The sequence below is a fragment of the Ovis aries genome, chromosome 3 (genome assembly GCF_016772045.2).
Source record: "Ovis aries strain OAR_USU_Benz2616 breed Rambouillet chromosome 3, ARS-UI_Ramb_v3.0, whole genome shotgun sequence".
Classification (NCBI taxonomy): domain Eukaryota; kingdom Metazoa; phylum Chordata; class Mammalia; order Artiodactyla; family Bovidae; genus Ovis; species Ovis aries.
The window spans coordinates 106,499,743-106,520,310 of NC_056056.1; the positions used below are offsets into that span (position 1 = coordinate 106,499,743).

The 20,568-nt window shown below is 39.1% G+C and overlaps 1 pseudogene; it reads right to left on the minus strand.

The window, feature by feature from the left end:
- Positions 1–12,148: 12,148 nt before the first annotated feature.
- LOC101119810 (olfactory receptor 5W2-like) lies at positions 12,149–13,095 on the minus strand (annotated as a pseudogene).
- Between the last annotated feature and the right edge of the window lie 7,473 nt (positions 13,096–20,568).

The window sequence follows — 20,568 nt, forward strand, 5'->3', positions numbered from 1 at the left end:
TCATCAGTGTTTTATAGTTTTCTATATATAGGTCTTTAGTTTCTTTAGGTAGATATATTCCTAAGTATTTTATTCTTTTCGTTGCAATGGTGAATGGAATTGTTTCCTTAATTTCTTTTCTACTTTCTCATTATTCGTGTATAGGAATGCAAGGGATTTCTGTGTGTTGATTTTATATCCTGCAACTTTACTATATTCATTGATTAGCTCTAGTAATTTTCTGGTGGAGTTTTTAGGGTTTTCCATGTAGAGGATCATGTCATCTGCAAACAGTGAGAGTTTTACTTCTTCTTTTCCAATTTGGATTCCTTTTATTTCTTTTCTGCTCTGATTGCTGTGGCCAAAACTTCCAGAACTATGTTGAATAGTAGCGGTGAAAGTGGACACCCTTGTCTTATTCCTGACTTTAGGGGAAATGCTTTCAATTTTTCACCATTGAGGATAATGTTTGCTGTGGGTTTGTCATAGATAGCTTTTATTATGTTGAGATATGTTCCTTCTATTCCTGCTTTCTGGAGAGTTTTTATCATAAATGGATGTTGAATTTTGTCAAAGGCCTTCTCTGCATCTATTGAGATAATCATATGGTTTTTATTTTTCAATTTGTTAATGTGGTGAATTACATTGATTGATTTGCGGATATTGAAGAATCCTTGCATCCCTGGGATAAAGCCCACTTGGTCATGGTGTATGATCTTTTTAATGTGTTGTTGGATTCTGATTGCTAGAATTTTGTTAAGGATTTTTGCATCTATGTTCATCAGAGATATTGGCCTGTAGTTTTCTTTTTTTGTGACATCTTTGTCAGGTTTTGGTATTAGGGTGATGGTGGCCTCATAGAATGAGTTTGGAAGTTTACCTTCCTCTGCAATTTTCTGGAAGAGTTTGAGTAGGATAGGTGTTAGCTCTTCTCGAAATTTTTGGTAGAATTCAGCTGTGAAGCCATCTGGACCTGGGCTTTTGTTTGCTGGAAGATTTCTGATTACAGTATCAATTTCCGTGCTTGTGATGGGTCTGTTAAGATTTTCGATTTCTTCCTGGTTCAGTTTTGGAAAATTGTACTTTTCTAAGAATTTGTCCATTTCTTCCACGTTGTCCATTTTATTGGCATACAACTGCTGATAGTAGTCTCTTATGATCCTTTGTATTTCTGTGTTGTCTGTTGTGATCTCTCCATTTTCATTTCTAATTTTATTGATTTGATTTTTCTCTTTGCTTCTTGATGAGTCTGGCTAATGGTTTGTCAATTTTATTTATCCTTTCAAAGAACCAGCTTTTGGCTTTGTTGATTTTTGCTATGGTCTCTTTTGTTTCTTTTGCATTTATTTCTGCCCTAATTTTAAAGATTTCTTTCCTTCTACTCACTCTGGGGTTCTCCAACTCTTCCTTTTCTAGTTGCTTTAGTTGTAGAGTTAGGTTACTTATTTGACTTTTTTCTTGTTTCTTGAGGTATGCCTGTATTGCTATGAACTTTCCTCTTAGCACTGCTTTTATAGTGTCCCACAGGTTTTGGGTTGTTGTGTTTTCATTTTCATTAGTTTCTATGCATATTTTGATTTCTTTTTGATTTCTTCTGTGATTTGTTGGTTATTCAGAAGTGTGTTGTTCAACCTCCATATGTTGGAATTTTTAATAGTTTTTCTCCTGTAATTGAGATCTAATCTTAATGCATTATGGTCAGAAAAGATGCTTGGAATGATTTCGATTTTTTGAATTTATCAAGTTTAGATTTATGGCCCAGGATGTGATCTATCCTGGAGAAGGTTCCATGAGCACTTGAAAAAAGGTGAAATTCGTTGTTTTGGGGTGAAATGTCCTATAGATATCAATTAGGTCTAACTGATCTAATGTATCATTTAAAGTTTCGTTTCTTTGTTAATTTTCTGTTTAGTTGATCTGTCCATAGGTGTGAGTGGGGTATTAAAGTCTCCCACTATTATTGTGTTATTGTTGATTTCCCCTTTCATACTTGTTAGCATTTGTCTTACATATTGTGGTGCTCCTATATTGGGTGCATATATATTTATAATTGTTATATCTTCTTCTTGGATTGTTCCTTTGATCATTATGTAGTGGCCTTCTTTGTCTCTTTTCACAGCCTTTGTTTTAAAGTCTATTTTATCGGATATGAGTATTGCCACTCCTGCTTTCTTTTGGTCTCTATTCGCGTGGTATATCTTTTTCCAGCCCTTCACTTTCAGTCTGTATGTGTCCCTTGTTTTGAGGTGGGTCTCTTGTAAGCAGCATATAGAGGGGTCTTGTTTTTGTATCCATTCGGTCAGTCTTTGTCTTTTGGTTGGGGCGTTCAACCCATTTACGTTTAAGGTAATTATTGATAAGTATGATCCCGTTGCCATTTACTTTATTGTTTTGGGTTCGGGTTTATACACCCTTTCGTGTTTCCTGTCTAGAGGATATCCTTTAGAATTTGTTGGAGAGCTGGTTTGGTGGTGCTGAATTCTCTCAGCTTTTGCTTGTCTGTAAAGCTTTTGATTTCTCCTTCGTATTTGAATGAGATCCTTGCTGGGTACAGTAATCTGGGCTGTAGGTTATTGTCTTTCATCACTTTAAGTATGTCTTGCCATTCCCTCCTGGCCTGAAGAGTTTCTATTGACAGATCAGCTGTTATCCTTATGGGAATCCCCTTGTGTGTTATTTGTTGTTTTTCCCTTGCTGCTTTTAATATTTGTTCTTTGTGTTTGATCTTTGTTAATTTGATTAATATGTGTCTTGGGGTGTTTCGCCTTGGGTTTATCCTATTTGGGACTCTCTGTGTTTCTTGGACTTGGGTGATTATTTCCTTCCCCATTTTAGGGAAGTTTTCAACTATTATCTCCTCAAGGATTTTCTCATGATCTTTCTTTCTGTCTTCTTCTTCTGGGACTCCTATAATTCGAATGTTGGAGCGTTTCATATTGTCCTGGAGGTCTCTGAGATTGTCCTCGTTTCTTTTAATTCGTTTTTCTTGTTTCCTCTCTGATTCATTTATTTCTACCATTCTATCTTCTATTTCACTAATCCTATCTTCTGCCTCCGTTATTCTACTATTTGTTGCCTCCAGAGTGTTTCTGATCTCATTTATTGTGTTATTCATTATATTTTGACTCTTTTTATTTCTTCTAGGTCCTTGTTAAACCTTTCTTGCATCTTCTCAATCCTTGTCTCTAGGCTATTTATCTGTGTTTCCATTTTGATTTCAAGATTTTGGATCATTTTCACTATCAATATTCGGAATTCCTTCTCCGGTAGATTCCCTACTTCTTCCTCTTTTGTTTGATTTGGTGGGCAACTCTCCTGTTCCTTTACCTGCTGAGTATTCCTCTGTCTCTTCATCTTGGTTATATTGCTGCGTTTGGGGTGGCCTTTTTATATTCTGATAATTTGTGGAGTTCTCTTTATTATGGAGCTTCCTCACTTTGGGTGGGGTTCTATCAGTGGCTTGTCAAGGTTTCCTGGTTAGGGAGGCTTGTGTTGGAGTTTTGGTGGGTGGAGCTGGGTTTCTTCTCTCTGGAGTGCAGTGGAGTGACCCGTAATGGGTTATGAGACATCAAAGGTTTTGGGATAATTTTGAGCTGCCTGTATATTGAGGCTCAGGGGAGTGTTCCTGTGTTGCTGGAGAATTTGCGTGGTATGTCTTGTTTTGGAACTTGTTGGCCCTTGGGTGGAGCTTGGTTTCAGTGTAGGTGTGAAGGCTTTTGATGAGCTCCTATTGCTTAATGTTCCCTGAATTCAAGAGTTCTCTAATGTTTTCAGGCTTTGGGTTTAAGCTTCCTGCTTCTGGTTTTCAGTTTTATTTTCACAGTAGCCTCTAGACTTCTCCATCTATACAGCACCGATGATAAAACATCTAGGTTAAAGATGAAAAGTTTCTCCACCTTGAGGACACTCAGAGAGGTTCACTGAGTTACAAGGAGAAGAGAAGATGGAGGGGGTAGTTAGAGGTAACTGGAATGAGATGTGGTGAGATCAAGAGAGGAGAGAGCAAGCTAGCCAGTAGTCACTTCCTTATGTGGGCTCTATAGTCTGGACCGCTCAGAGGTATTTACAGAGTTATACAGGGAAGAGGAGAGGGAGGAAGTAGACAGAGGTGACCAGGAGGATAAGAGAGAGGAATGAGTAGGAGAGAGACAAATCCTGCCAGTAACCAGTTCCTTAGGTGTTCTCTACCGTCTGGAACACACAGAGATTCACAGAGTTGGATAGAGAAGAGATGGGGGAGAAAAGAGACAGAGGCCACCTGGTGGAGAAGAAGGAGAGGCCAGAGGAAGAGAGAGTGGACAAGCCAGTAATCTCGCTCTCAGGTAAACTTGGGTAGTGAAGTTTGGGTTTTTAAATGTACAAAATTGACAACAAAGATTAAAAATCTGGAGTAGAGGTTGGATTTTCAAAGATACAATATTAAAGAAAAGCAGAAGGAAAAAGGAAGAAAGAAAAAAAGAATTATTAAAAACAAACAAACAAACAAAAAAACAAAACAAAACACCAACAACCATCCAAAGAGTATATATGGTGTTTGCCTTAAAAAAAAAAAAAAAGTCTTTTTTAAAAAAAAATAGTAATACTAGGTTATAGAAATAAAAATTAGAGGAGAAATAGAAGATTTAACAATTAAAAAAAGCTCGGAAAAAAAGAAAAAAAAAAGCAAAAGGCAAAAAAAAGAATGATTTTAAAAATATTAAAAATTAAAAATATATCTGGCTCTTCTCTGATGTTATGGGCCGTGTGGGCTCACTTCCAAGGTGGTTCCCTCTGTTTAACTTCTTCTGTTTGCTGGTTTTTTAGGCTCACTAGTTCAGTCGCGCTGTGGGGAGGGGGGATGCTGCAAACAAATAGCACTGTCGTGTGTACACAGTATCTCTGCCCCGCTTGACCTGTCCTTCCTCGCGGCGCACAAACCGCTCCGGCTCTACAATGCTCAGCCGGGAGCCGTCTGGGGCCGGCCCTAGGCTGCGTGCACTTCCCCGGTCCAAGCCGCTCAGGTTCGGCCCTCAGGCAGCCCTCAGAGGCACAAATGCAGCTGGGACTGCGCTTTGTGCCCTTCCCAGGTCCGAGTAGCTCAGGAGTTTGGCGAGCGCAATCGCCGCGGCTTGTCACCTTTTCCGACGCTGCCACTCAGCTCTCTGGGTGGACCGCTGGCGCACCCCGTGAGGCAGACTGTGACTGTCCAGCACCCCCAGAAGTCTTAGCAAAGGAGCCTGCTTGCAGTTAGGTAAGTAAAGTCTCTCCGGGTCTGCAATTGCCCCTTTCCAGTCCTTAGGGCTCTGGCTGCCTGTCCCCGGCGGGGAATGGTCTGAAGCCGGCTTTTTCGGTTCCGTCCTTTGTTCTGTGCTGGGTCCTGGCGGTGTCTTATGTTCGAGCTTTTCGCGTGGTAGCTATCCCACAGTCTGGTTTGCTAGCCCAAGTTAGATCGTTCTGGTGGAGCGTGAGGCGTTCCTGCCCGATTCTTACAAAGCTCTGCAGCCCGCGCCTCCCGCGCGTCCCTGCCCTGCCCCCACTTCCCAATGGCGGATGCAGGCGGCTGTGCTGCTTTTCCACTGGGGGAGCCACTGGTGGGCTTGCAATCTCTTGGTTTTAATTATTTATCTATTTTTCCTTCCTGTTATGTTGCCCTCTGTGTTTCCAAGGCTCGCCACAGACTCGGCAGGGAGAGTGTTTCCTGATGTTTGGAAACCTCTCTTCTTAAAATTCCCTTCCCGGGACGGGCTTCCCTTCCCGGGACGGAGCTCCCTCCCCACCTCCTTTGTCTCCTTTTTCGTCTTTTATATTTTTTCCTACCTGTTTTTGAAGACAATGGTCTGCTTTTCTGGTTGCCTGATGTCCTCTGCCAGCCTACAGAAGTTGTTTTGTGGAGTTTGCTCGGCGTTGAAATGTTCTTTTGAGGAATTTGTGAGGGAGAAAGTGGTCTTCCCGTCCTATTCCTCCGCCATCTTTCCCTCCCTCTCTCTTTGCTTCTTGATGAGTCTGGCTAATGGTTTGTCAATTTTATCCTTTCAAAGAACCAGCTTTTGGCTTTGTTGATTTTTGCTATGGTCTCTTTTGTTTCTTTTGCATTTATTTCTGCCCTAATTTTTAAGATTTCTTTCCTTCTACTCAGTCTGGGGTTCTCCAACTCTTTCTTTTCTAGTTGCTTTAGTTGTAGAGTTAGGTTGTTTATTTGACTTTTTCTTGTTTCTTGAGGTATGCCTGTATTGCTATGAACTTTCCTCTTAGCACTGCTTTTATAGTGTCCCACAGGTTTTGGGTTGTTGTGTTTTCATTTTCATTAGTTTCTATGCATATTTTGATTTCTTTTTGATTTCTTCTGTGATTTGTTGGTTATTCAGAAGTGTGTTGTTCAACCTCCATATGTTGGAATTTTTAATAGTTTTTCTCCTGTAATTGAGATCTAATCTTAATGCATTATGGTCAGAAAAGATGCTTGGAATGATTTCGATTTTTTTGAATTTATCAAGTTTAGATTTATGGCCCAGGATGTGATCTATCCTGGAGAAGGTTCCATGAGCACTTGAAAAAAAGGTGAAATTCGTTGTTTTGGGGTGAAATGTCCTGTAGATATCAATTAGATCTAACTGATCTAATGTATCGTTTAAAGTTTGCGTTTCTTTGTTAATTTTCTGTTTAGTTGATCTGTCCATAGGTGTGAGTGGGGTATTAAAGTCTCCCACTATTATTGTGTTATTGTTGATTTCCCCTTTCATATTTGTTAGCATTTGTCTTACATATTGCGGTGCTCCCATATTGGGTGCATATATATTTATAATTGTTATATCTTCTTCTTGGATTGTTCCTTTGATCATTATGTAGTGGCCTTCTTTGTCTCTTTTCACAGCCTTTGTTTTAAAGTGTATTTTATCGGATATGGGTATTGCCACTCCTGCTTTCTTTTGGTCTCTATTCGCGTGGTATATCTTTTTCCAGCCCTTCACTTTCAGTCTGTATGTGTCCCTTGTTTTGAGGTGGGTCTCTTGTAAGCAGCATATAGAGGGGTCTTGTTTTTGTATCCATTCGGTCAGTCTTTGTCTTTTGGTTGGGACGTTCAACCCATTTACGTTTAAGGTGATTATTGATAAGTATGATCCCGTTACCATTTACTTTGTTGTTTTGGGTTCGGGTTTATACACCCTTTTCATGTTTCCTTTCTAGAGAATATCCTTTAGAATTTGTTGGAGAGCTGGTTTGGTGGTGCTGAATTCTCTCAGCTTTTGCTTGTCTGTAAAGCTTTTGATTTCTCCTTCATATTTGAATGAGATCCTTGCTGGGTACAGTAATCTGGGCTGTAGGTTATTGTCTTTCATCACTTTAAGTATGTCTTGCCATTCTCTCCTGGCCTGAAGAGTTTCTATTGAAAGATCAGCTGTTATCCTTATGGGAATCCCCTTGTGTGTTATTTGTTGTTTTTCCCTTGCTGCTTTTAATATTTGTTCTTTGTGTTTGATCTTTGTTAATTTGATTAATATGTGTCTTGGGGTGTTTCGTCTTGGGTTAATCCTATTTGGAACTCTCTGTGTTTCTTGGACTTGGGTGATTATTTCCTTCCCCATTTTAGGGAAGTTTTCAACTATTATCTCCTCAAGGATTTTCTCATGATCTTTCTTTCTGTCTTCTTCTTCTGGGACTCCTATAATTCGAATGTTGGAGCGTTTCATATTGTCCTGGAGGTCTCTGAGATTGTCCTCATTTCTTTTAATTCGTTTTTCTTGTTTCCTCTCTGATTCATTTATTTCTACCATTCTATCTTCTATTTCACTAATCCTATCTTCTGCCTCCGTTATTCCACTAATTGTTGCCTCCACAGTGTTTCTGATCTCATTTATTGCATTATTCATTATATTTTGACTCTTTTTTATTTCTTCTAGGTCCTTGTTAAACCTTTCTTGCATCTTCTCAATCTTTGTCTCAAGCCTATTTATCTGTGATTCCATTTTGATTTCAAGATTTTGGATCATTTTCACTATCAATATTCGGAATTCCTTCTCCGGTAGATTCCCTACTTCTTCCTCTTTTGTTTGGTTTGGTGGGCAACTCTCCTGTTCCTTTACCTGCTGTGTATTCCTCTGTCTCTTCATCTTGGTTATATTGCTGCGTTTGGGGTGGCCTTTTTATATTCTGGTAATTTGTGGAGTTCTCTTTATTATGGAGCTTCCTCACTTTGGGTGGGGTTCTGTCAGTGGCTTGTCAAGGTTTCCTGACTAGGGAGGCTTGTGTTGGAGTTTTGGTGGGTGGAGCTGGGTTTCTTCTCTCTGGAGTGCAGTGGAGTAACCCGTAATGGGTTACAAGACATCAAAGGTTTTGGGATAATTTTGAGCTGCCTGTATATTGAAGCTCAGGGGATTGTTTCTGTGTTGCTGGAGAATTTGCGTGGTATGTCTTGTTTTGGAACTTGTTGGCCCTTGGGTGGAGCTTGGTTTCGGTGTAGGTATGAAGGCATTAGATGGGCTCCTATTGCTTAATGTTCCCTGAATTCAAGAGTTCTCTAATGTTTTCAGGCTTTGGGTTTAAGCCTCCTGCTTCTGGTTTTCAGTTTTATTTTTACAGTAGCCTCTAGACTTCTCCATCTATACAGCACCGATGATAAAACATCTAGGTTAAAGATGAAAAGTTTCTCCACATTGAGGGACACTCAGAGAGGTTCACTGGGTTATAAGGAGAAGAGAAGATGGAGGAGGTAGTTAGAGGTAACTGGAATGAGATGCTGTGAGATCAAAAGAGAAGAGAGCAAACTAGCCAGTAGTCACGTCCTTATGTGCGCTCTGTAGTCTGGACCGCTCAGGGGTATTTACAGAGTTATACGGGGAAGAGGAGAGGGAGGAAGTGGACAGAGGTGACCACGAGGATCAGAGAGAGGAATGAGTAGGAGAGAGACAAATCCTGCCAGTAACCTGTTCCTTAGGTGTTCCCCACCGTCTGGAACACACAGAGATTCACAGAGTTGGATAGAGGAGAGATGGGGGGAAAAGAGACAGAGGCCACCTGGTGGAGAAAAAGGAGAGTCCAGAGGAGGAGAGAGTGGTCAAGCCAGTAATCTCGCTCTCAGGTAAACTGGGGTAGTGAAGTTTGGGTTTTTAAATGTACAAAATTGGCAATAAACACCTAAGAGCAAAGATTAAAAATCTAGAGTAGAGGTTGGATTTTCAAAGATACAATATTAAAGAGAAGCAGAAGGAAAAAGGAAGAAAGAAAAAAAAAGAAAGAAAAAGAATTATTAAAAAACAAACAAACAAACAGACAAACAATAAAAAAAAAAAACCATCAACAACCATCCAAAGACTATATATGGTGTTTGCCTTAAAAAAAAAAAAGTCTTTAAAAAAATAGTAATAATAGGTTATAGAAATAAAAATTAGAGGAGAAATAGAAGACTTAACAATTAAAAAAAAGTTAGAAAAAAAAGCAAAAAAAAAAAAAAAGGAATGCTTTTAAAAATATTAAAAAAATATATATCTGGCCCTTTCTGGTGTTATGGGCCGTGTGGGATCACTTCCAAGGTGGTTCCCTCTGATTAACTTCTTCTGTTTGCTGGTTTTTTAGGATCACTAGTTCAGTCGCGCTGTGGGGAGGGGGGATGCTGCAAACAAATAGCACTGTCGTGTGCTCACAGTATCTCAGCCCCGCTTAACCTGTCCTTTCTCGAGGCACACAAACCACTCCGGCTCTACGATGCTCAGCCAGGAACCGTCTGGGGCCGGCCCTAGGCTGCGTGCACTTCCCCGGTCCAAGCCGCTCAGGTTCGGCGCTCAGGCAGCCCTCAGAGGCACAGATTCGGCTGGAACTGCGCTTTGTGCCCTTCCCAGGTCCGAGTAGCTCAGGAGTTTGGCGAGCGCGGTCGCCGCGGCTTGTCACCTTTTCTGCCGCTGCTGCTCAGCTTTCTGGGTGGACCGCTGGCGCACCCCGTGAGGCAGATTGTGACTGTCCAGCACCCCCAGAAGTCTTAGCAAAGGAGCCTGCTTGCAGTTAGGTAAGTAAAGTCTCTCTGGGTCTGCAATTGCCCCTTTCCAGCCCTTACGGCTCTGGCTGCCTGTCCCCGGCGGGGGATGGTCTGCAGCCGGCTTTTTCCGTTCCGTCCTTTGTTCTGTGCTCGGTCCTGGCGGGGTCTTATGTTCGAGCTTTTCGCGTGGTAGCTATCCCACAGTCTGGTTTGCTAGCCCAAGTTAGGTCGTTCTGGTTGCGTGTGGGGCGTTCCTGCCCGATTCTTACAAAGCTCTGCAGCCCGCGCCTCCCGCGCGTCCCTGCCCTGCCCCCACTTCCCAGTGGCGGATGCAGGTGTCTGTGCTGCTTTTCCGCTGGGGGAGTTACTGGTGGGCTTGTAATCTCTTGGTTTTAATTATTTATCTATTTTTCCTTCCTGTTATGTCGCCCTCTGTGTTTCCAAGGCTCGCCACAGACTCGGCAGGGAGAGTGTTTCCTGGTGTTTGGAAACCTCTCTTCTTAAAATTCCCTTCCCGGGACGGGCTTCCCTTCCCGGGACGGAGCTCCCTCCCCACCTCCTTTGTCTCCTTTTTCGTCTTTTATATTTTATCCTACCTGTTTTTGAAGACAAAGGTCTGCTTTTCTGGTTGCCTGATGTCCTCTGCCAGCCTACAGAATTTGTTTTGTGAAGTTTGCTCAGCGTTGAAATGTTCTTTTGAGGAATTTGTGAGGGAGAAAGTGGTCTTCCCGTCCTATTCCTCCGCCATTTTCCCCTCCCTCCCAAATGTATTCTTTTTAATGGCTGAGTAATACTCCATTGTGTATATGTACCACAGCTTTCTTATCCATTGGTCTGCTGATGGACATCTAGGTTGCTTCCATGTCCTGGCTATTATAAACAGTGCTGCAATGAACATTGGGGTACACGCGTCTCTTTCAATTCTGGTTTCCTCGGTGTATATGCCCAGCAGTGGGACTGCTGGGTCACAAGGCAGTTCTAGGTCCAGTTTTTTAAGGAATCTCCACACTGTTCTCCATAGTGGCTATACTAGTTTTCATTCCCACCAACAGTGTAAGAGGGTTTCCTCTTCTCCACCCCCTCTCCAGCATTTATTGCTTGTAGACTTTTGGATCACAGCCATTCTGACTGGCATGAAATGGTACCTCCTCATTGTGGTTTTGATTTGCATTTCTCCAATAATTTATACTATAGTATTGTTAACTGGAATCATCATGTAGATTAAATCCCCTAAACTTGTTCAATAAATAATAGAAAATTTGTGCACTTTGACCAACACCACCCTTTTCTCCTGTCTTTCAGCCCCTAGCAACAACCAATCTACTCTCTACTTCTATGAAATTTATTTATTTACTTAGGCTGCACCACAAGGCTTGCAAGGATCTTATTTCCCTGACCAGAGATCAAACCTGGGCCCGGGCATTGAAAGCACCAAGTCTTATTCATTGGACTGCCAGGAATTCCTGAGTTTTACCTTTTAGATTCTATCTATATGTGAGATCATGCAGTACTTATCTTCCTCTGTATGGGTTATTTCACTTAGTATGTTGCCTTCATGGCTCTTCCATGTTATAGCAAATATGACTTCTTTTAACAAACATGGACTTGTATATTTCACAATCTGAAAAGCTGGCAAATCCTCTATCTACTATCCTTTCATGTTTCAAATTCAGTCTTATTTAGATTTGACTGAATATCTCTATTCAAAGATGACTTTATTTTGGACCAGATTTAGATATTTTTGCTTTGGAATAATAGCTCTGTATGTATTATTTCATGATGAATTTGAAGTTATAATGAGTTAGTTGACCATTTAGTTAATATGTTATTTGTGTTAGCTAACATTTAGTAGTATTTAAACTACAAGATGCACTATAGTATATAAAAAGAATCTACATGCTCAAAGATCACTGAGTAAATGCACAATAAGGCTCAGCATAATTGAAACAATGTTTGAATAAAAACTAAACAAAAATTAGCATAATGGAAAAGTCAGAAATGTTTTTCATTTAAACTAAAGGCCATGTACAAATTCTGGAAAGATAATTAAACATGACATGTGAGAGGAACAATAATAGATTTATGATTGAGATTTAGTGTAACACTACTTTAAGAAATTGAAAAATTATGTTTGTCATGTATTCTACCATATAATTTTAATAAATCATCTGTCACTATTTGTGTGTGGATGCATGTTTATTCACATACACCTAACATAAATATTTAAAGCCATTTATTTTTCAATTTTTCGAGGGCCTCTTTCACATCCTTGTTTTATAGACTGTAAATCAGAGAGTTTAACGTGGGAATCACAAGGGTGTAAAACAGCGAGGTTATTTTGTCTTGATCTAGAGAATAGGAAGAACTTGGTCTGAAATACATAGAGAGCATAGTTCCCTGGAAAATTGCCACAGCAGTTAGGTGGGAGGTGCAGGTAGAGAAAGCATTGAATCTGCTCTCAGTGGAGTGGATCTTCAAGACTGATAGGATAATATAACAACAAGAGACAAGGATTCCTGAAATGGTACTTAGTTCAATGAAGCCAAAAATCATAAATATCACTAACTCATTGACCTGTGTGTCTGAGCAAGATATCAACAGAAGAGGAGGAACATCACAAAAAAAGTGGTTAATCTCATTTGACCCACGGAAGTATAAGCGGAATGCTAATGTCGTGTGGATCAAGGCATTTGTCATTCCCACCAGGTAAACCCCAGCCATGATCAGGGAGCACACCCCACTGGGCATGCTGACTGCATAGAGCAAGGGGCTGCTGATGGCCTTGTACTGGTCATAGGCCATCATTGCCAGCAGGAGACACTCAGAATTGGCAAAGGTACAGAAGACCAAAAATTGCAGGGCACAGCCATAGAAAGAGATTGACTTTTTCTCGGGAAACAGGTCCACCAGCATCTTGGGGCCACTGGCTGTGGAATAGCAGAGGTCACAGAGGAGAGGTGGCTGAGGAAAAAGTACATGGGTGTGTGCAGCTGGGGATCCATTCTAATCAGGGTTATCATTCCAAGGTTTGCCAGAAGATCGATGAGATAAACATGCAGGAACATGGTAAATAGGGTCACTTTGTTCACAGTGTTATTGGTAATTCCCAAGAAAATGAATTCAGTCACAGAGGAGCAGTTCTCTCCTTCCATTCTTTTTAGATCTTGTATAAACTGTTGAGAAATTGATTAAAAAAATAAATGGCACATTCATGTGTAACACTTCTACACATCTGTAAAAAATCCTAAGGCAGAACATGTTTTTTTTTTCTTCTGCAATTGTGTTTTTATATTCAGAAAAATATGCACACACACAAATTAAAGAGGCATAGCCCTCTATTCTGCAAGAATAAAATGAATTTGAGAAAGACCTTTTTGAAAGATTGATGTAAATCTAGATGCCATCCACAAGGTTTGTCACTTTCTACCAGCTCTTTTCTGAGCCTTACTTTTTTTTTAATTTTAGCCTCAGGGAGGAGATCTAGAGTAATATACCTTTTTTCACCTCTTGAAAACCATATGAAAGAGACTCCAATGATAGAGAGGCTAGTCTCTAACATTTAGGATTAAGTATTTTTAATGCTTGAAAATATTCACTTGGGTAAAAAACATATGATTACAATTTCTGTGTTTCTCAAAAAAAGCATGATTGGTTTAAGATTTTTTGACTTAGTTTTATACTCACTACAGGGTTTTTGACTTAGTTTTATACTCACTATAGGGTGAGTATATCAATGACTAGTAATAACAACAGCAACAAAAAATTATGTTAAATTATTTTAATTCATGCTGTGTTTAGCCTCTGGTGAGACATGAAATAATTATTACTGACCTGTTTCCTAGATATTTGCTATTGCTTTCCCACAATGCTCATTATCTCTTTGTGGAGTGGTTGTTTTCAAAGGATGAATCTTTTTACCAGTGGAAGAAAAGAGCTAAGAGGAAATGAAAGCAACAAAATTAATCACACATTTGCATCCCTTTAGATTCTAAATGGCTTTTTTTATATAATAAAATGGAAATGATAGGAGGGACAATGTTGTTCTTTCTTCAGTTACCATGTCTTATCTGACTCTTCACAACCCTATGGACTGCAGCAAGCCACGCTTCCCTGTCCTTCACCATCTCCTGGAGTTTGCTTAAACATCTGTTCAGGTTGCCATCCAACCATCTCATCCTCTGTCGCCCTCTTCTCCTTCTGCCTTCAATCTTTGCCAGCATCAGGGTTTTTCCCAGTGAGTTGTCTTTCGCATCAGGCGGCCAAAGTATTGGAGCTTCAGCTCCAACAACAATCTTTCCAGTGTGTATTCGGGGTTGATTTCCTTTAAGACTGACTGATTTCCCTTAAGTTTGATCTCCTTGCTGTCCAAGAGACTTTCAACAGTCTTCTCCAACACCACAGTTCAAAAGCATCAATTCTTTGGCACTCTGCCTTCTTTATGGTCCAGATCGGACAACTGTATGTGACTGCTGAGAAAACCATAACTTTGACTATACAGACCTTTGTCAGCAAAGTGATGAGTTTGCTTTTTAAACACTGTCTAGGTTTGTCATAGCAACAGTATTTACTACACATATTTGTGTCACTTTATATTATAAATGACTTTTTATATAATAAACTGGAAATGAGATTAGGGATGATACATACTTCTAAAATACATAGACTTCTCTCTCTGTTATACATTTGTATTTATGTGTGAACATATGTATATGTTTAGGTATATGGAGAAAGAGTACAAGTTATGGGCTTTTTCTTTAGACCTAAGTTAACATGGCATGTGTTCACATGGGGATACATTTGTACCTATTTTTATTGTTACTTGAGCACCTACACTATTTTTCAATACAACAAAACGTATCTCAAGTTCATATATACATTGCTCAATGCTAAAGGAAGTAAAGGCTTTTGTGTGAACCAACAGCAAAATAAAATAAAATGTTGTATGGTGGATATTAACAAGCTCAAACAGATCCTTTCAATTATGAGAAGAAAACACTATTTCTAGCCATTAGACCCAGATTTTAGTGAGTAACCAAGCATAAAATGCTTCATTTACATATATTTTTTCTTTTTTTTTAATCAAAAAGTTAAGTATTTTCTCTTACATTTCTTAAGACAGGATCTAGGAACTTACCTGAAATAAGCAGGTCTTGGTTAGCTGAACAATAGGCAGATGGCTTTTTATTTAAACAGATTCATTGGGATTTAAATCCCTGTGCTACTGTCCTTTGGCTTTGATGTTATTCAAATATTTCCTTAACTACATTTCTGCTTCTGTATATCCCCACATGAATTCAGGAACAATTTAGCAAAGGCTAAGCTTTTTTGCTTCATTATTGTCAGCAAATTGATTCATGGTAGAATGAAAACTGCAAATTGTCTTTGTGGCATGCTTCACAGTTAGCCAGAAACTATCTCCTTCTCTAGTCAAAGAGGGAACCTAATGAAAGTCAAAAAATTCTCCCTTCATCATTTCCAGCTCCTTTTGATTGTTCGTTTTGCTTCTGAAACACTATCCTTTATTATCTCATTTTGGAGTATTATTATGCTTTGCATTACCTTTTTAATTAAATTATAATGCACATAAAATAAAGTTCACCCTTTTAATGTATACTGTTCTTAACTTTTAGTATATTTTCAAGATTGTTCAGTTATCACCTATCTACTTCAGAACGTTTTCACCACTCCAATAAGAAACAACAAGCCTATTAGCTGTTATTCCCCTTTCTTCCCTCCCTGAGCCCTGGAAACCACTCCTTTCTGAGAGAGCATGGTTTCCTATTCTTGGCCTTGCATATAAACAGAATCACGTAGTATGTGTTTTTATTCTGTCAGACTTCTTTTCTTCAGTATACTGTTTTCAATGTTCATCTATATTCTTGAACATATAAGTTTGTTTCATTAAGTGACACAATAATAATTCATTTTCAGGCTATAACACATTTTATTGACCCTTTGTTCAGTTAGATGATCATTGGGTTATTTCTATTTAGTTGTGAATCAACATTCTTGCCAATGCTACCTTTCAAGGCAGCCCTCATCACCAAATATCATCTTATTCCCATTCTCCAACCACATATCATCCAGGGATATTTCACTGATTTCTGTGACTCTCTCATATTCTCTAAATTGTGCACTCTTTTTTGAATTATGTTTATTTTGTTCATTTGAGAATCTCTCTACCACAATTAAGGCCTCAGAAATATGATCAATGCTTATTTTGAATTTCCTAAGCTCCCTGGTACAAGACGATGAAAAGTAGGGCTTTCTAAACACTTATTATTAAGTATTTCTTGTCATCAAAGTGATATAAAATAAATAAAATATACCTGTTTGTGGGATTTTAATATTGATATGGCTCATATGTGCAAAGATGACCCATTTAGAAAATTGCACAGGTATGATAACTTTTCTAAATCTTCAGAGTTCCATTTTATTCCTAAAATAATGTGTTCCCTGGGGCCTCAGATGATAAAGAATCTAAAATTTGATGTAACATCTTGGTATCTCTGATGTTACTGGACTATTCTCTGGCATCCCAGAACTAGCCCTCTTTTCACAATGACCTGAATAACCAAAATGTCAGTCACTCTCCCTCTATATGTGTGTTGTTTAAGAAGTGCTTCATAAAAGCACTTTGTGTACATATATGCACAACAAAATAAAGAAAAGGCTACAGATTTAATAACAATAACATTAAAAACTATTAATAAGCAAATCAGTACTTAGAAATTAACAGAGTTCTACAATGAGCTCATTGATAGTTTGGGAAGAATAAAGCAAATTGTGCACTTTTCCTGTATTTTCCTTAGAGATACAGTATCTCTTTATCTTTCTTTTGAATTTTTGCCATACTCTAGCTGCTTTGATGAACAAAAATGGTCAGAAATATTGTAAGTCACTTCTTTTTTAAAAAAATATAAATTTATTTATTTTAATTGGAGGTTAAAGTCACTTCTGAGTCTAGCCTTTAAGAAGGCAGTATCTAAAAGTCATGACCTACAGTACAGAAAGTCCAACAAATCATCTGAATAACAGATTTGACAAGTTCTGAGATAACATGGACTAGGAAGAGGAGAATTTGAGTCTATCTTGCTAGTCATTTACATCCTGTGCATTTATGAAAGACCTTGCAGTCTAACCCATCTTTCCATGAATATTCCATGTATCCTCAGTTAACATGAGAAAAAAAAAAGATAATGAATCAATGGTCATTCTTTTAAGTTATTTAGGTTTGAAATACAGTTTTATGTAGTAAGAGATAACAGGAACTGTGTGGGGAAATAAATGAGAGAGAAACAAATTTTAAGTGTGTTGTGCTGTGCTTAGTCACTCAGTCATGTCTGACTCTCTGTGACCCCAATTGACGGTAGCCTGCTAGGCTCCTCTGTCCATGGAATTCTCCAGGTAAGAATATGGGAGGTGGTAGTTATTCCCTTCTCCAGGGTCTCCTGCAGGGCAGGCAGATTCTTTACCATCTGAGCTACCAGGGAAATTATGTATATATATTATTAGGGCTTCCCTGGTGGCTCAGAGGTTAGAGTCTACCTGGAATGTGGGAGACCTGGGTTCGATCCCTGGGTCGGGAAGATCCCTTGGAGAAGGAAATGGCAACTCACTCCAGTACTCTTGCCTGGAGAATCCCATGGAGGGAGGAGCCTGGTAGGCTACAGTCCATGGGGTTGCAAAGAGTCGGACACGACTGAGCGACTTCACTTTCACTTTCATATATATAAAGAGTGAAGAAAATCTTCGAAAACCATATATTTATCTGACAGAGATATAATGCCTTTTGCAGCATAGGTCCATGCTGCTGCTGCTAAGTCGCTTCAGTCTTGTCCGACTCTGGGCAACCCCATAGACGGCAGCCCACCAGGCTCCCCCATCCCTGGGATTCTCCAGGCAAGAACACTGGAGTGGGTTGCCATTTCCTTCTCCAATGCATGAAAGTGAAAAGTGAAAGTGAAGTCCTGCCCGACTGTTAGCGACCCCATGGACTGAAGCCTACCAGGCTCCTCCCTTCATGGGATTTTCCAGGCAAGAGTACTGGAGTGGGTTGCCATTGCCTTCTCCTAGGTCCATGAATGGACCCAAAGATTTTCATATTGAGAGAAGTAAGTCAGACAGAGAAAGATACATATCATAAGATAGCACTTATATGTGAAATCTAGAATATGGTACAAGCTATCTTTTTTTACAAGACAGAAACAGAGTCACAAATGTTTGGGTTCCTTTTCTGATTGCTTCTTTTACTTGTTTCTTGCTCTCATCTACGTGGTTTTCTCTAAAACTACAATATTCAGCAGGTTAAAGGTCATTTAATTAGTCCATTTTTAATTTGGAGGAAAAGATACCTAGTGAAAAATTGTGTTACTTTTTAAATTGTTATTCCCATTCTTGGTATAATAATCCCAACTGTTGTTTATTACTTTTGTCATTAGGTCAAGTCTGACTCTTTTGTGGCCCCATTTACTGTAGCCCACCAGGCTCCTCTGTCCATGGGATTTCCCAAGCAATAATACTGAAGTGGATTGCCTTTTTCTTCTCCAGGGAATCTTCTCTCAGGGATCAAACCTGTGTCTCCAGCATTAGCAGGCAGATTCTTTACCACTGAGCCACTAGGAAAGCCAAATCACATCAATACTAAGGTATCAAGTACAGTACTCTATGGAGATATTTTTGAGGCAAAGATCAAACCACATAACTATTAATAATTTCTCATTAAAATCAAGAAACTGATGTATTTGTATTACAAAAGAGTTTTATTATTATTTACTTCACTGTCACACATATGGTATATACAGAATTGTTTTAGTCATCTCATTCTATTCCTGTTCATTTAAAATTTCCCCTCAGCTACATTCTTGTCTTCTGGGAAAAATCCCTTCTGTTGCATTTCATTCATCCAGAACCCAGCTTTAGCTTTTTAACAGTGCTATTATCAAGATCATGTTGACTGACACTTTTTAATCTACTCTCATTCAACAGTTTAAACCTGAGTTTGGGTAGAAAAATTATTATTTTAAATTGGATAACAAAATACCTCCCAATGGGATTTGTGTTTCATTAAAAATGGAGATCTTAAATAATTGAAAAGCATGTCTTTAGAAGAAAATGTCTTCCTCATATATAAGCAAGTGGGAAAAATATCTCTAGGATTTTCCTGGCACTCCTGGTAACATTAAGATAGTTCTCTATTGGCAAGTGTGTACTGAGGAGGAAATTACTTTTTTCAGAATATAGTTTCTGTTCCTCAAACCTAGAGTACTATGACACAGAGTTCATCGGCAGATACAGTACTAAATACATTATGTCTCATTGCAGCTAAGAGATGGAGAAGGCAATGGCAACCCACTCCAATACTCTTGCCTGGAAAATCCCATGGATGGAGGAGCCTGGAAGGCTGCAGTCCATGGGGTTGCTAAGAGTCAAACACGACTGAATGACTTCACTTTCACTTTTGACTTTAATGTATTGGAGAAGGAAATAGCAATCCACTCAGTGTTCTTGCCTGGAGAATCCCAGGGGCTGGGGAGTCTGGTAGGCTGCTGTCTATGGGGTCACACAGGGTCAGACACTACTGAAGTGACTTAGCGGCAGCAGCAGTAGCTGAGAGAATGACTGGGAGAGCCAGTGTATGAATAAAGACAGTGTTTTTCTATAAGCAAGGCAGCATTTCTAATAACATAAAAATGAATACTGTACTGAGATACTCTGTGGAATTATGCATTACACTAAAATCACATATGTACACTGAACATTCCTTTTGTACAATAGGCCTTTAGACTAAAAAATACAAATAAGATTTATTACCATTTCTCATTGCATCTACTTTGCTTAATGAAAATCAGAGTCTAATATGCTTATAGAAATTTTCACCTAAAAAAGTACACTGCAAGAACATTTTCAGAAATGAAACTATAACCAGACCCCCCTCACCAAATAATTTGTTGCTTTTTGGCAATTTTACTCACACCCATCACAAATTAATGTTCAATACCATATATCACTTAGCTTGTTAATTTTTGAGGTATATACCAGGGAAATCATGTTGCCTTTACACTATTATGTCTCGCTTCTTTCACTCAGTATTATGTTTGTGAAATTTCTCCATATGTTGTTGTATGCAGAGGTAGTTCATTTATCTACACCGCAGTCTACTTTTCCAATATACAAACTTATCATAAAGTTATTTATCTAATCCAGAGCAGGAGTCAGTAAACTCGATTCACGACATTTTACCTAAGCTGAGACATACCATTTATATGTGTATTACGGATGGTTGCTTTTGGGATATAGCGAAAAACTGTTCAGGTGTCGCTAAGGTTTTATGGCCTACAAACCCTAAAATATACATTAAAGAAAAGCTTGTCAAGTCCTAAACTAATGTACTGGGAAAAATTTTAGTTATTTTCAGTGTTATAGCATTTCAAATCCTACTATGGTGAATATTTCTGTACATGTCTTTTAGTGAAGATATTCATTCTTCCCTCTCGGATATATGGTATTTTTAGTCTTAGGACACTTGTACAGCCAGCTATAGAAGACTCAGCCATGGAGTTTTACCGAGTTCAGTGGCAATTTTCCATCTACTATCAATATGTGAAGGCCACGGTGCTTCACAACTTCACCAGCAGGCGATA